Here is a 13617-nt window from a genome sequence, read left to right on the forward strand (position 1 = left end):
TATATATATATATATATATATATATGTACAAGTGATGCTTGCAAATTAATTGGCATGGGCGGCAGGTGTACGTACATTTCAGGAAGGACTGTTTGGCCTAATTTCGATCCTTAATTCTTTGTTTTTGCGAATTCAAGGCCAATGTGCCGTTCCTGCTTGTTGCAAAAGAATGATATTTACCAAAAAATAATTTCTAAAATAAAAACTTATGCTCTGGTTTCATTAACTGAAATATAGTTCGACCACAGCAATAGAGGATTTTTATTTTTTTTTCACTAGAATGAGCAATTTTATATATTAGGGATAGGGGTTATTACATAATATAAGGCACGACTTCGCCCTTGACCATAAGAAAATTCAAACTCTAACCTCTAATTCGGAAGTATTGGTCTTTCACCAACTGAGTTACCCCTCAAGAGATTGTAGTGAAGGATATTTCTAATTAGAAAACAAAGGTGGTCTGCCAACATGTCAGACATGGCATCAAATGAGATTGCCCAACTCCCAACAACTCATTGTGGGTGTGCTCAATTATATTATGTGGGACATTGCAACAAACACTACCTTTAACTGCGATATACAAAAGAGTGTGGAACTCTACCCTCTAAGGACTCATGATAGAGATATGTGCTCTCTTTGTTTCAAATAGTCCTTCCAGAAATGTACGTGAACCCTATTTCTTTTTATAGGAAAAAAACATGAGAGAAAGCACATAGCTATCCCTTGACAGGAGTATCCGAACCCTAAGACAGCATACCTACCGGATCCATCGCTTTAGTTTTTGGATTTATGCACCATAAAAGGTGAAGATGTATTCCACCCAATGCGATGACATTTGAAAATGTCATTTTTCTTTTTCTGTGGCTGATAAATCCCTTTAAAATGTCTATTCAATCAGTTGCTCGCTCTTACTTTTTGGGTCTGAACTCGATCGGTTGCTAATAAATGTTCTTGTTTTGGGGCAACTCGTAATAAATGTGGGTTATACTTCAATACCATGCAATAATTGCATAGCGTTGAGCAGCCATGGTTCAAATCAATAAAATCTCACCTACCATTTTTATTTTTATTTTTTTCCCACACCCCTGAAGAAGAAAATGGTCGCAATTAATACACAGCAATGAAGCCAAACGGAATGTTCTTACTTGCTCGTATGGCTTCAAATGAGAAAGTACGGTTAAGGTAAGGTTATAACCACATACAAGAAGAAAAGATAGATAAAAAAAATAAAAAATAAAAAGGCTCTTTCCCTCAATCCCAACGGTCTCAACATGTGATAATTTAATGGTATGTCTCAATCTATAAAGTACCAATGAGCATTCATCTATAAATTGCTCTATCATCACTTTTATTAACAATCACTCATCTCATTTCTATTTTCTGTCTTTAGTCTCTTAAGGTGACATTCCCCAGCACTCCCTGCTAATCAAACATTGCCGGAGGCGAAAATTAGTGACATTCTTCCTTTTCATTCACAATGGAAGCATCAACTGCAATACTTTTCTTTGTTGCTATTGCTATATACTTTATTTGGTTCACCTCTACCTCACGTTCACTAACAGGACCCCGAGTATGGCCTTTAGTTGGTTGTCTTCCAGGAGTGTTCCACAACTACGGCCGCTTCCATGACTGGATCACTAGTACTCTACACACTTGTGGTGGCACCTACCAGACATGTTTCCTCTATGTACCTTTCCTCATGAAAAAACATGGTCTGGTGACTATTACGTGTGATCCCAAGAACCTAGAATACATATTAAAGACCCGGTTCGAGAACTACCCAAAGGGCGCCACCACGCTTGTTGCACTCCACGATCTATTAGGAGATAGCGTCTTCAACTCCGATGGTGAAATGTGGGTGTCTCAAAGGAAAGCAACTGCACTGGAGTTCACCCCTAGGAGACTTCGACATGCCATAGCTCAACAGCTGAACACAACCATCAAGCTACGGTTCTGTCCGATCCTCAAAATGGCCCAGCTGGAATCGATGACTGTCAATCTTGAAGACCTCCTCCTCCGGTTAACTTTTGATAACATATGTGCACTGGCCTTCGGAAAGGACCCTCAGACATTATCCCCCGGACTACCAGAGCACTGGTTTGGATCAGCATTTTACGTAGTTCTTGAGGCCATCCTACAACGATTTATGGTTCCCCCAGCCATATGGAAATTGAAGAAACAGCTTCGGCTGGGGTTAGAGGTTGGCATGAGAAAGAGCATTCAACATGTGGACAAATACCTATTAGATGTCATCAAGACACGTAAGCTGGAGCTAGAGCAAAATCTTCGAACAGGACAAAAAGAAAACCCACACGACGACATGCTCTCTAGGTTGATGAATCAAAAAGAACTCTTCCCCTCCGACACCTCCCTTCAACATGCATTACTCAGCTTCATCATAGCTGGACGAGAAACGTCATCGGGAACATTGAGCTGGTTCTTTTGGTTGCTAATGCTGCACCCAGAGGTGGAGGAAAAGATCTTGCGCGAGATTTGTAGAGTTCTAATGGATACACGTAGCGATGACATGTCAAAGTGGTTGGAGGAGCCATTGGGGTTCGAGGAGGTCGGTCGATTGAACTACTTGAAAGCAGCATTGTCAGAAACCCTTCGACTGTATCCAGCGGTGCCAATAAACATACGGGAAGCGGTTAGAGATGATGTATTGCCAAATGGCACATTTGTACCAGCAGGTTCAAAGGTAATTTACTCTACATACTCCGCAGGAAGGATGGAGTGGACGTGGGGAAAAGATTGTATGGAATTCCGTCCAGAGAGATGGTTGTCACCAGATGGGAAGAGTTACAAAGAGAAGAGCCAGTTTGAGTTCTTGGCTTTCAATGCAGGTCCTAGGACGTGTTTAGGAAAGGACATGTCTTATGTACAAATGAAATCCATTGCCATTGCAGTTTTGCTCAGGCACCGGCTGACATTAATACCAGGTCATCTTGTGGAGCCGAAGCCAACAATTACTTTGCCAATGAAGAATGGGTTGTTGGTAAAAGTGCACCATAGGGATCTCACGGCGGTGGCAGATGAAATACACAAGGAAAAGGAAGGAGCAACTCTGGCCAGAAACGTCAACTGTGGGAGCAACTTGTCGTCCGCAGTTGATTAGAAGGTTGTTGAAGCTACTTAAACTATGTAACTCAGGAGTAAGGATTACTAAGGACTGCATAACCTGAGGAGCGTTTGGTATTTGAACTTCTACTGCTACTAGTACTACTACTGCTACTAATGTGTGTTTCCTTTTTATTTCTAGTCTTTTCGATAGATACAAATTGTTGTTGGTACGTATGTTGTATATGTGGGATGCTAGTCGATCTTCATTACATAAGGGGTCTATCTGATCGCTTGGCGAGAGAAAGGGACATGTTGTAACTGTATCTCGTCACATTGTTCTGTCAGCTGAGGTGCCCCAGGTGTTGCTGGTAGCATCACCTATCAGTGTGTGAGCCAAGTTTGGCGTTACTGTACCATCACTTATCACTGTGTGAGCTCGTTTAGAAGCCAAGTTGGTGTTGCTGTAATCTTCTATATGAACCTGCATGTGGTACAATATAAAGTTGATGTGTTTTACAAGGCCTGGGTTTTCTGATAAAAAAGTTACAGGTAGTATTCGTTTCCTTATGCTATCGCTGCTGATATCATAAAAGATGTTTAAACTGGCTCATGTATTAGCTAATATATCTAATACGTGGATCGGTGATGGTGATAACCTCCAATATAAAGATGACACTTCAACACTTTAGTTAGCAATAATTTACTGAAAAACGCCTCCAATTAGCTTCAATTAGTGGTGATTTATTACAAACCGTCACAAATTTGTGGCACAAAAAATACTTGTTTAGTAGCAGGTTTGGTAAAACTGTAAAAACCACCACATTAAATTGCTGCAACACATTTGAAGGTGGTCTTGTGGTGGTTTTTGACACAATTAATGGCAGAAAAAACCACCACTAATCGACCTTTTCTAGTAATTAATAAGACCAAAGAGACTTTGAGCCCTAAAAAAAATAAAAGAAATCTAGTACACTAATAATTTCTATAATAACTGCTAGTTAATTTCTAATGGCTTTTTGCGGAAAAAATTAACACTACTAAGATTGAAGTTTTCACCTAAGTACTGCACAGTGTCATCAACTGAAGGAAAGAGGTACAAGAAGAATTAATTACACGAAATTTTCAAAACTAATACATGTATGTACACAGATATTGGTGGAGCAAAGGTTCAATTGAGTATGAGTTAGTTCACAGGAAGAAGCTTGAAGTCCAAAACAGTGTCATTTTGAATTTTCCACTTTCAGGCTTTCAGCTTCATTCATTTGATACCTGGTTTTCAAGTTTCTCTTCTTGTTACCTTCATGAACTCAAAAGAGTCTTTATTATACATAATACACATCATCTTTTTCATTCCGTTTCTTCCTATCATTCCATATTTTCCCTAGTCGAGAATTTTCTCTCCAGTTGAAAACAAGTTCCAGACCAGCGTGCCAATGATATACAAGGCGGCAGAAACTTTGAAGACATCATCCCATGAACCTGCAAGAGGTAAAACCCAAAGATCAATTCAGTAAGTTCAGCCAAATGCAATCTGCAATCACAACCTACAACAATTGAGTAAAACAGTGTTGATTTCACGGCAATACCTCGTTGGAGAATGTATCCAGTGGCAGCCTTGCCAAAAACACCAGCAAGCACTCCTGCAGTGTTTGATAATCCCAGCAGCACTCCCTATATATATTTATCAAATTTACATAACAAATTGCATTGACAGAGCCAAGTTATTTTGATGAAGATATGGAGATACGTTTATAGATCTTTGTCATTACTATTTCATACTATACTAGATGCTTCTGATTATTTCGCTATTTCTACACATCTCGTCAAATTATTTTTTGGCCTTAAAGGTCTGCCTCATGAGTTCCTATTTAAACGAGTACCCAGGCACGTTCAGAATCTTGGATCCAGCATGAGTCAGCACCCAGATCACTTTATAAGGGCTGTTTGTTATCCTTATTATGAGAGAGTTTTCATGTTAAAAAAAAGGCTCTCCCCTGCCACCCCATTTCCACTTAGCAGTGCCTCTTTAATGGAATCATCTGCAGCATCACTTCTCCCATTGTAGTTGGAGTATCCATCAATGAAAAGGAATATTTTGAAGATATATGTGGCTGTGCCAGCAGTCAGGGTCCCTTGACATGTTGAAATATCCAACTCAAACCATGTTTTGTTATTTTTGTTTTTTTTTTTTTTTTTTTTTGTGGGTACAATAAAAAACTCTTACAAACACATGATGGCTATGATTACATGTTCTGTCTTTCCCATGGTTCTTCCTGTATCAGTGCTATTTCGGCCATCATCACAACGATCTTTATGACCTCTTGGTTATTAGTTGTGACAATCTCTAAGCCCTCTATGTTTGGTGCTAAATATGTTTAAGTTCTGAACAGCTTCCAACAGCCACGGTTGTTGTCGTAGTTTTGATATATACTCTTTAAGCTGCTCCCAGTTTGTTATGATGCCCTCTAGCCGCAGATTGTGTTTTATCGCCAATCCCATTCCCGAGGCTAATCCTCTGGCTATTGTAGCTACAAACTTGTATCCTCGGTGTTTTCCGCACCAACAATAGATGATCTTCTCGCATTGAATTACACCCCAACAGCATCCCGTTTCGTTTGTGGAACCTTTTTCCGTCTCTGCACAAAATAACATTATGAGATTTTCTGGTATTATTTATTGTAATTTTAAAAACTGCACTCCCCTATTATCTCTACTTAGAGATACGGGTATGCCAGTGTTTAATAGCCCAGGTGGCTTTAGATTTAGGTTATCACACCATTTATTAATATAGGATAACACATTTTGGGGATCCGTTGTAGCTTTTCTGAAAATTATTGCATTACACAACCGCCACACACTATAGCAAGTGATGCTTATAATGGAAAATTACCACCTTAGCATAGATTTTTCAAGGTTTGAGTTATAGAACAGATCAAAGCAGAATCACTAATGTCTGAAAAAGGCAACATTTCAGTTCTATTCCTATTGGTCCCGCCATCCAAATTCTCCGCGTCCATTCACATGTGAAAAATAGATGCCAACTTATTCAACACTGCAGCCACAAAATACACACCGATCTGTATTCGAATTCCATTTGGCAAGTACCGCATTAACTGGGATCCCTGCATTCAAAAGCAGGGGCGGAGCCAGGATTGAACATTGGGGGGGCCGAATATATTCGTGAGTGTGAGAGAGATAAAAGAATAATTTGAGAAAGAGAGAGTGAATACCTGATGTGGAGAAGATTTAGGAAAATTCCAAAGTTTGCTAACTACTTCAATATTTTGTGAGACATGTGAGAAAAAAAACAGAGAAAAAATAGGAATAAAAGATGAGATTCATGAGAGAATAAATAGAAATAAAAATATGAGAGAATATATAAGGAGAAATTCATGGATCGTGAGTTAGTTTTTAATTATAATTTAACATTTTATTCCTCAAAACTAGGGATTTAATGATAATCATTAGATAAAAGATTATGAATGACAATTGTATCCATCATTTTTATCTTAAATTTTTAATTTTAATTTTTGGAGGGGGCCAAATAGTGGTATTTCACATTTAAAGATAGAGAAATAAGGAAAAAAAACAAGGATACATACCATTTCAAAAAATCCGGGGGGGGGGGGGCATGTCCCAACGTGGCTCCGCCACTGTTCAAAAGCTGCCAGAAAAAATTAACAAATCTAGGATGAATCTTAAGTTTCCATAAGAATAACCACCAACTTTTATATATACAAGCAGATAAAGACGGGTCTTGTTTGAAAGTCAGGTGGTTATAAGCAATTTTAGTGGTCAGTTCCTGGGCAGAAGAATGTCTTAGCTTCCAAGCATCCTGTTCAGAGGAAATCACGACAGAGTTTATAGCAGAGGAAATCTGTGAGTCAAAAGTAAGAGAAATTTTAGAGGCAAATCTATCTCTTAACCCTAGCACTTCAGCCAAATTAATCTTATAATGTGCAAAATGCATGTTAAACTCACCCACCACATGATCATTTTTATTTTTAACCCATGGGTCAACCCAAAATAGGGTGCTTTCCCATGTTGTCTACTGAAGACTTCATGATCTTGGTCTGAATTATTTCTTCAGTTTTGGTGTATTAGGTGGCAATTTTGGTGTTCCGTAGATATATATCATTTCATAGCATTTTATCAAATACAAAAATCTCTGACCTAAGGCCTTGTATTAAAATTAGGAAAAAGAATATTTTTATGGGTAATTTTCATATGGATCCTTGAGGTTTGATCTAGGTCCAGTTTAAGTTTTCTTTTGCATATGGATCCGCTATAGTTTTAAGAAATGATTAGATAAGGACACACTTAATTAACAAAAATAGTTAATTTAATAAATTTTGTGACAAAAATATCCTTGTGTCCTTTGGATTTCTTTTTATTATTTTTGTTATAATTTATTAAAATAGATACTATCAAAGTATCCTTCCGTTGACCTCTTCACCTCTTAGCTTCTCATCTTCTCCTCCTCCACCTCCAGTGCCACCACAACCACCACCACCACCACCACCAGCATCACTTGCAACTACAATTGATGAACCGACAACACCAGAATCACCTTCATGGTTCCCAGAAGCAATAGCATCGCTTGAATTCTCCGACGACTTACCCCCACCATGACTGAACAGTTGATCTTTTAATTTATGATCGCAGCTTTGAGGTTTTTGTATTTTCCCTTAAAAGTTGATCTGCGAGACTCTATTAGGGTGAAACAGCTTAGCTTATTTAATATTTATTTATTTGATTCTTAAGTTTAACTTATTTTGTGTTTCAATAAATGACACATAGCTATTGTGACAAACTAGTTATGCCTCCATGCAAAGGATCATAGAAATTAACCATAAATTATGACACATAGCTATGTTGAGCGACAGATTTAACACATTTCAAAATAAATTACATTCCCTCGATGTAATTTCACTAACAGATTTAACACATTTCAAAAAGTGTTAGTTATTTTGAGAATTATATGTAATTTATTATTTTAAGGGGACCCAACATTAGTTTAAGTTCTATTAAGAGGACACACTTGTAAAAAATTCAACTATTTCTTAAAAATTACATTTTAAAATTTTGTTATGCCTATCCCTACCATGCAATCAAACGATATTAACTTAATATGATATTGACATGCATCATTCAAAATTAATACATATCATGTCATACAAATGACATTATATGATAGAACTACATATATCTAAAACAATGAACTCGGATGGATTTAATATTTGAAGGAGAACTAAGGAAATGATGAAACATTTGAATTGACATGTAACAAGTTCACATGTATCATGTTTTGAAATTTATAAATAGCCTTCTACCCAAAAAAAAATATTACAAATTAATATCCAAAATAATCAATGACTCGTCCCCTTTTTCTATTTGTTATCTTTTATACAATTGCAAACTTAATAATGTTAGCACCTCTTTTCAAAATTATATATTAACACAATGTATTAAATAACTTGAGGGGAACTTTAGTCCGTTCACGTTTGAAATTTGAATATATACTTTAGTCCGTCTGGTTATGAACCACAAGCCACAAGTAATATATTGCACTACTAAGGGATCCAACATTAATTTGTGATCTACTAAATGGATCCACACATAAGTAAAAAACTCTTTTTTTTCCAATGAAAATTTGTTCTTTTGCAAGGTTTAAAGTATCGGTATCGAGTATCGTATCGGTAGGGTGATTTTAAGAGAGGTATCATCCTATATCGAGTATTGTATCGCTCTGGCTAATGTATTTTAGTGTAATTCAATGGAGAGTCGTATCGAGATGTATCTTATCTGTTGGGTCAAATATGGATATTTATTGACAAATATCGTATGGTATCGTGGGATACTTTAAACCTTACTCTTTCGTCAATTTCTTAATAGGATAGATCCGCTCAGATTCTGTTTTGGTTAGGGTTCTAAGTCAACTTGAGCTCTTTAGGTTTTCGATACGTAAAATTTAATTTCGTAATACTCAGTCAATACCCAAACGAATATAATAGAACCTTGGTGTTATTTGAACTTGGCTGAGTTTCAAGAACAACACTCCATGATGTATTCATATATATGACTGGATAAATGATTCTGTATTCGAGATTCACAGGTATGCTATTTATTTTTTTATCTTTTTTATCTTTTTCTTTTGGTACAAAGAGCTATTGTATTTGCGGAACTAGTTCTTGTGGTTGCTAATGCTCAAACCAAGAGTCGAGGAGAAGGTCTCGTTAGAGATTATGCATGGTTCTTATGGAGACACGTGGGGATGACACTTTCAAGTGGTTGGAAGCACGGTGCAGGGTGTCGGCGATATACCGCTGTGTCGCTGGGGGGCGACACGAAACCCCTGAGCAACACGACTTATTCTTTTTATCGACGATATATTGCCGACGATCGACTTTTTTGAGGACTTTCGATATTGTAATGGATGCCTCAACCCCCACCCCTGGAACCCAAGCCAGAACCACCTCCACCCCCACCTCCGGCACCCAAGCCAAAACCACCTCCGCCGTGCTATTGTGGACCGTGTTATGACTTATGAGGGATATGGCGGGGGACCATGCGAACTGGGTTATGGAAGACCGGTCTGATACGATGTTTGTGCAAGACCATCTCCGCCGTGCTATTGTGGCTGCGGAAGATCGCAGCAACAGTGTTTCATAGATGACCTTGGCCGTAGATGGATCGGCGTGATTAGCAGTAGATTCTAAAGAGAAACGTGAACCCATCTCCAGAGTAACTATTGTGATTCGAGAAACACAATCTTCAAAGAAGCAAGGATTCTATTGATGCACAGCAGAAATGGAAACAGGGAATAACAGAGAGAGACGGAGATTGAAGAAGTTGCGCAGCAACGAAGGGGGTTTTAAAGGGTAGTGGTGACAAAAAGTCGTCCGACATGTCAAACTATAATGTCATGTCGGCTGTGTCGCCAGGCACCGACACGATGACACAGGTCGACATGTCGGACCGTAGTTGGAAGAGCCATTGGCGTTCGACAAGGTTGATCGCTTAATCTATCTAAAAGCCGCATTCAGAAACCCTCATGTGATGTCTATCGGCACGGACTTTGCTTCAGACATGTGCCATAATAGCTCACCGGCACCTGATGGATTGCTTCTTGAGAGAGAAGCGAGGGACATGTTTAAAGCTAAAACTGACTGACAAGGACAAGAGGAGTACTACAGCAGGTGGGGAAGGCATGTAGTAAAGAAGATACATGAATGAAGATCGACAAGACCATTGATGCACAGCTAAGATTGTTTATGATTTTTGTTTTATTTTACTTTATTGTAATTGAAAAATGTATGGTGCCTACAAATACTCTTTTATTTTTTTCTATAGATTTTGCAGAAGATTTATTTCTTTTAGTATTATTTATTTCCTTATTTCTATTTCAATTCAACATCTCTTATAAATATCCCCTCCCCACTTAGACCTAGGTTTCACCTTCTTTTCTCTTTAGCTTGTTTAGGTTTTCTTTAGTTCTTTGATTGCTTTGTGGGGTTCTAGTTTCTATATTGAATGTTTATGTTCAATTTTTCTATGTAATACAATGAATATTCCACTTATTTAGTTTATATTATGCAATTGTATTTTCTTTCTTTTGATCAATGTAATTTCAATTTTTCTATGTAATACAATGAATATTCCACTTATTTAGTTTATTTTATGCAAGTGTCTTTTCTTTCTTTTGATCAATGCAATTTCAATTTTAATTTCAATTTCAATTTCGAATTCAAGCTTTAAGTTTCAAGTTTCAATTTTCAAGAGAATTTGTTTTTCTCTAGGTCTAGCAATTGCAGATTTGGATCATTCTAGATTTAATTGTTAAGGTTGGTTGAGATTTGAATCAATTGTTCAAGGTTTATTTTTTGTCATTAGAGATTTGAAGATGCGAGTAAGTCGCCTTTGTCAGTAATCTTCTCTCCCTCATCCATTCTCGCATCTGTCTACCCCTTCATATTCTTAACTTAGGATTTATTTTTCAGTATTTATTTATTATTTTTCTATCCCCTGTATTGTTGGTCAAAAATGCCTACAGTTGTGCATCTCTTTGGTTAAGGTTTTATCTTTCTATTGGTTGCTTTGTTATTTGTTCTGTTATTTACTTTATGCATTTTATTTTATTTGATATACGTTCCCCCAACTGATAGATTATAAGCTATGGCAAAGGGTCCCCGATCAAAGTCATCCTAGTTATACTCCCATTCCCTCGATCCAAAGTTGGCCCTCGGATCACTTCCCTTTTATTTGTTTATATTTATTTATTGTTTGCATCTTTTATTCTTGTTTTTTTAGTCATCTTCTGATTGTTTTTTGTTTGTTCTTTTCTTTTGTTTGTTTTGTTGTTTGTTCTGTTTTTTATTTTTATTTTTGTTGTTTTTTATTTTTATTTTGTTTTTTTTTGTTTTTTTTTTTTGTTTTTTCTTTTATTCTTTTCTTTGTGTGCCCAAGTCTCGATTGTAAGCGAACAAAAGCCTAAGAAAATTAAACTATATATGTACAAGTGTCAAGCGACAAGTGATGCTTGCAAATTAATAGGGCGGTAGCTTCAACCACTTTGCTCAAAGCCACTGGGTTCCTACTTCCATTTCACACCCATTCAATTTGGGACTGTTCATGGCCACCCCCATATGTACAGTTTAGGGTAGTCATTGCTCCCATTTATGATTCAAGGCCCATTTCTTAGCGGCCAATCCTCTGCTCCTTAGCAACATCCGTGCCTATTCCGGTTCTTCAGACTACTCAACGCCAACCGTGCACTATCAATAGCAAGAAAGCGACTCCCATCAAGCCTATCCATAAGCGTGTTCCTAAAAAATAGGGTATCCGCTCCTAATCAAAACCCATCTACATTGGATCTATTCTTGCTAAAGAAGAGTGGACCTTGGTCACTCCTCGTAGGGGAGATGTATCAATGTTCTAAAATAGATAAGGGCGTGGCTAAGTACCTAGTTAGGAGGGCCGCGTCCGTTTCGGGAAGGACGATTTGGCCTAATTTCCATCCCTGGTTCCTTGTTTTTGTGAATTCAAGGCCTGTGTGTTGCTCCCGCTTGTTGCAACATTATGTTTAGCAAAAAAGAATTTCTAAAATAAAAACTATGCTCTGGTTTCATTAAATGAAATATAGCTTGACCACAATAATAGAGGATTTTCATCTTTTCTTGGAACGAGCAATTTTATATATGGGGGATGGGGGTTATTACATAATATAAGGCAGTGCCGCCCTTGACCCTGAGAAAATTTTAACTCTGGCCTCCAATTTGGAAGTATTGATCTTTTACCACTGAGTCATCCCTCGGGGGGTTGTAATGAAGGATATTTCTAATTAGAAAATTAAGTTGGTACGCCAACATATCTGACATGGCATCAAATGAGACTGCCCAACTCCCAACAACACATTGGGGGTGTGGTCAGTTATATTATGAGGGACATTTATGGATGTACCTAGCAGCAAACACTTCCTTTAATTGCGGTATACAACAGAGTCTAGATCTTTACCTTCTAAGGACTCGTGATAGAGATATAAGGATTCGTGATAGAGATACATGCTCTCTTTGCTTGTATATCTCTAAGTACTTATAAAATGAATAGAGATTCAATGGATTTCAAGTAAACCTCATTGTATAATGAAAAAAATATGAAGGAAGCACATAACTCTCCATATGGGAAGGTATATAAAAGGTATCCAAACCCTAGACAGCATGTACACCTTCCGGATCCATCCCTTTAATTTTTGGATTTATGCACCATAGAAGGTGAAGATGTATTCCACCCAATGTGATAGCATTTGAAAATGTGTCATTTCTCTTTTTCTGTTTGATAAATCCCTTTAAAATGCCTATTCAATCAGTCTTTCTTACTTTTTGGGTCTGAACTTGTCAGATTGACTCGTTCTTCCTAATAAATGTTCATGGCGAATCCGGATCATCTCCCCGTCGGGGGAGCACTCCCATGGCTTCCTGACCACAAAAACCAGTGGGGCCCACTGGTGAAAAAGAAAAAGTTATTTTTATTTTTTCCAAAAAGTGTTTTTCACCGTGGGCCCCACTAGTTTTTGTGGTCAGGAAGCCATGGGGGAGCACAAACGGGGGAGCTGATCCGGACTCGTTCCTGGCAATAATTACATAGTATTAAGCTGCCTCGGGTTCATATCAACTATGGTGAATCTTGATCACCCAATTTTCTTTTTCTTTTTTTATACTTTTTGAACTACACCACAGAAATAAAAATTATTAAAAAAAAAAAAAAACAGATGGCCGCAATTAATGCGCAGCACTTAAGCCAAACGGAATGTTCTTAGTTGCTCTCATTGCTTCAAATGAGAGTAAGGTTTATGTAAGGTTTTACCCATAAATAAGAAAAAAATATATTTAAAAAAATAAAAATAAAAAGGCTCACTCTCTTAAATCCCAACGGTCTCAAGATGTAATAATTTAATGGTATGTTTCAATCTATAAAGTAACAATGAGCATTCATTTATAAATTGCTCTATCATCACTTTTATTCGCAGTCACTCCTCTCACTTCTATTTTCTGTCTT

At 37.5% G+C, this 13617-nt stretch overlaps 1 pseudogene; it reads left to right on the top strand.

The window, feature by feature from the left end:
* The first annotated feature begins 1472 nt into the window (after nucleotides 1-1472).
* LOC149029965 (cytochrome P450 86A8 pseudogene) lies at nucleotides 1473-3421 on the top strand (annotated as a pseudogene).
* Nucleotides 3422-13617: the final 10196 nt, after the last annotated feature.

Source organism: Hakea prostrata, chromosome 1 (genome assembly GCF_041222555.1).
Source record: "Hakea prostrata isolate BN-2017 chromosome 1, UWA_Hpros_2, whole genome shotgun sequence".
Taxonomy (NCBI): domain Eukaryota; kingdom Viridiplantae; phylum Streptophyta; class Magnoliopsida; order Proteales; family Proteaceae; genus Hakea; species Hakea prostrata.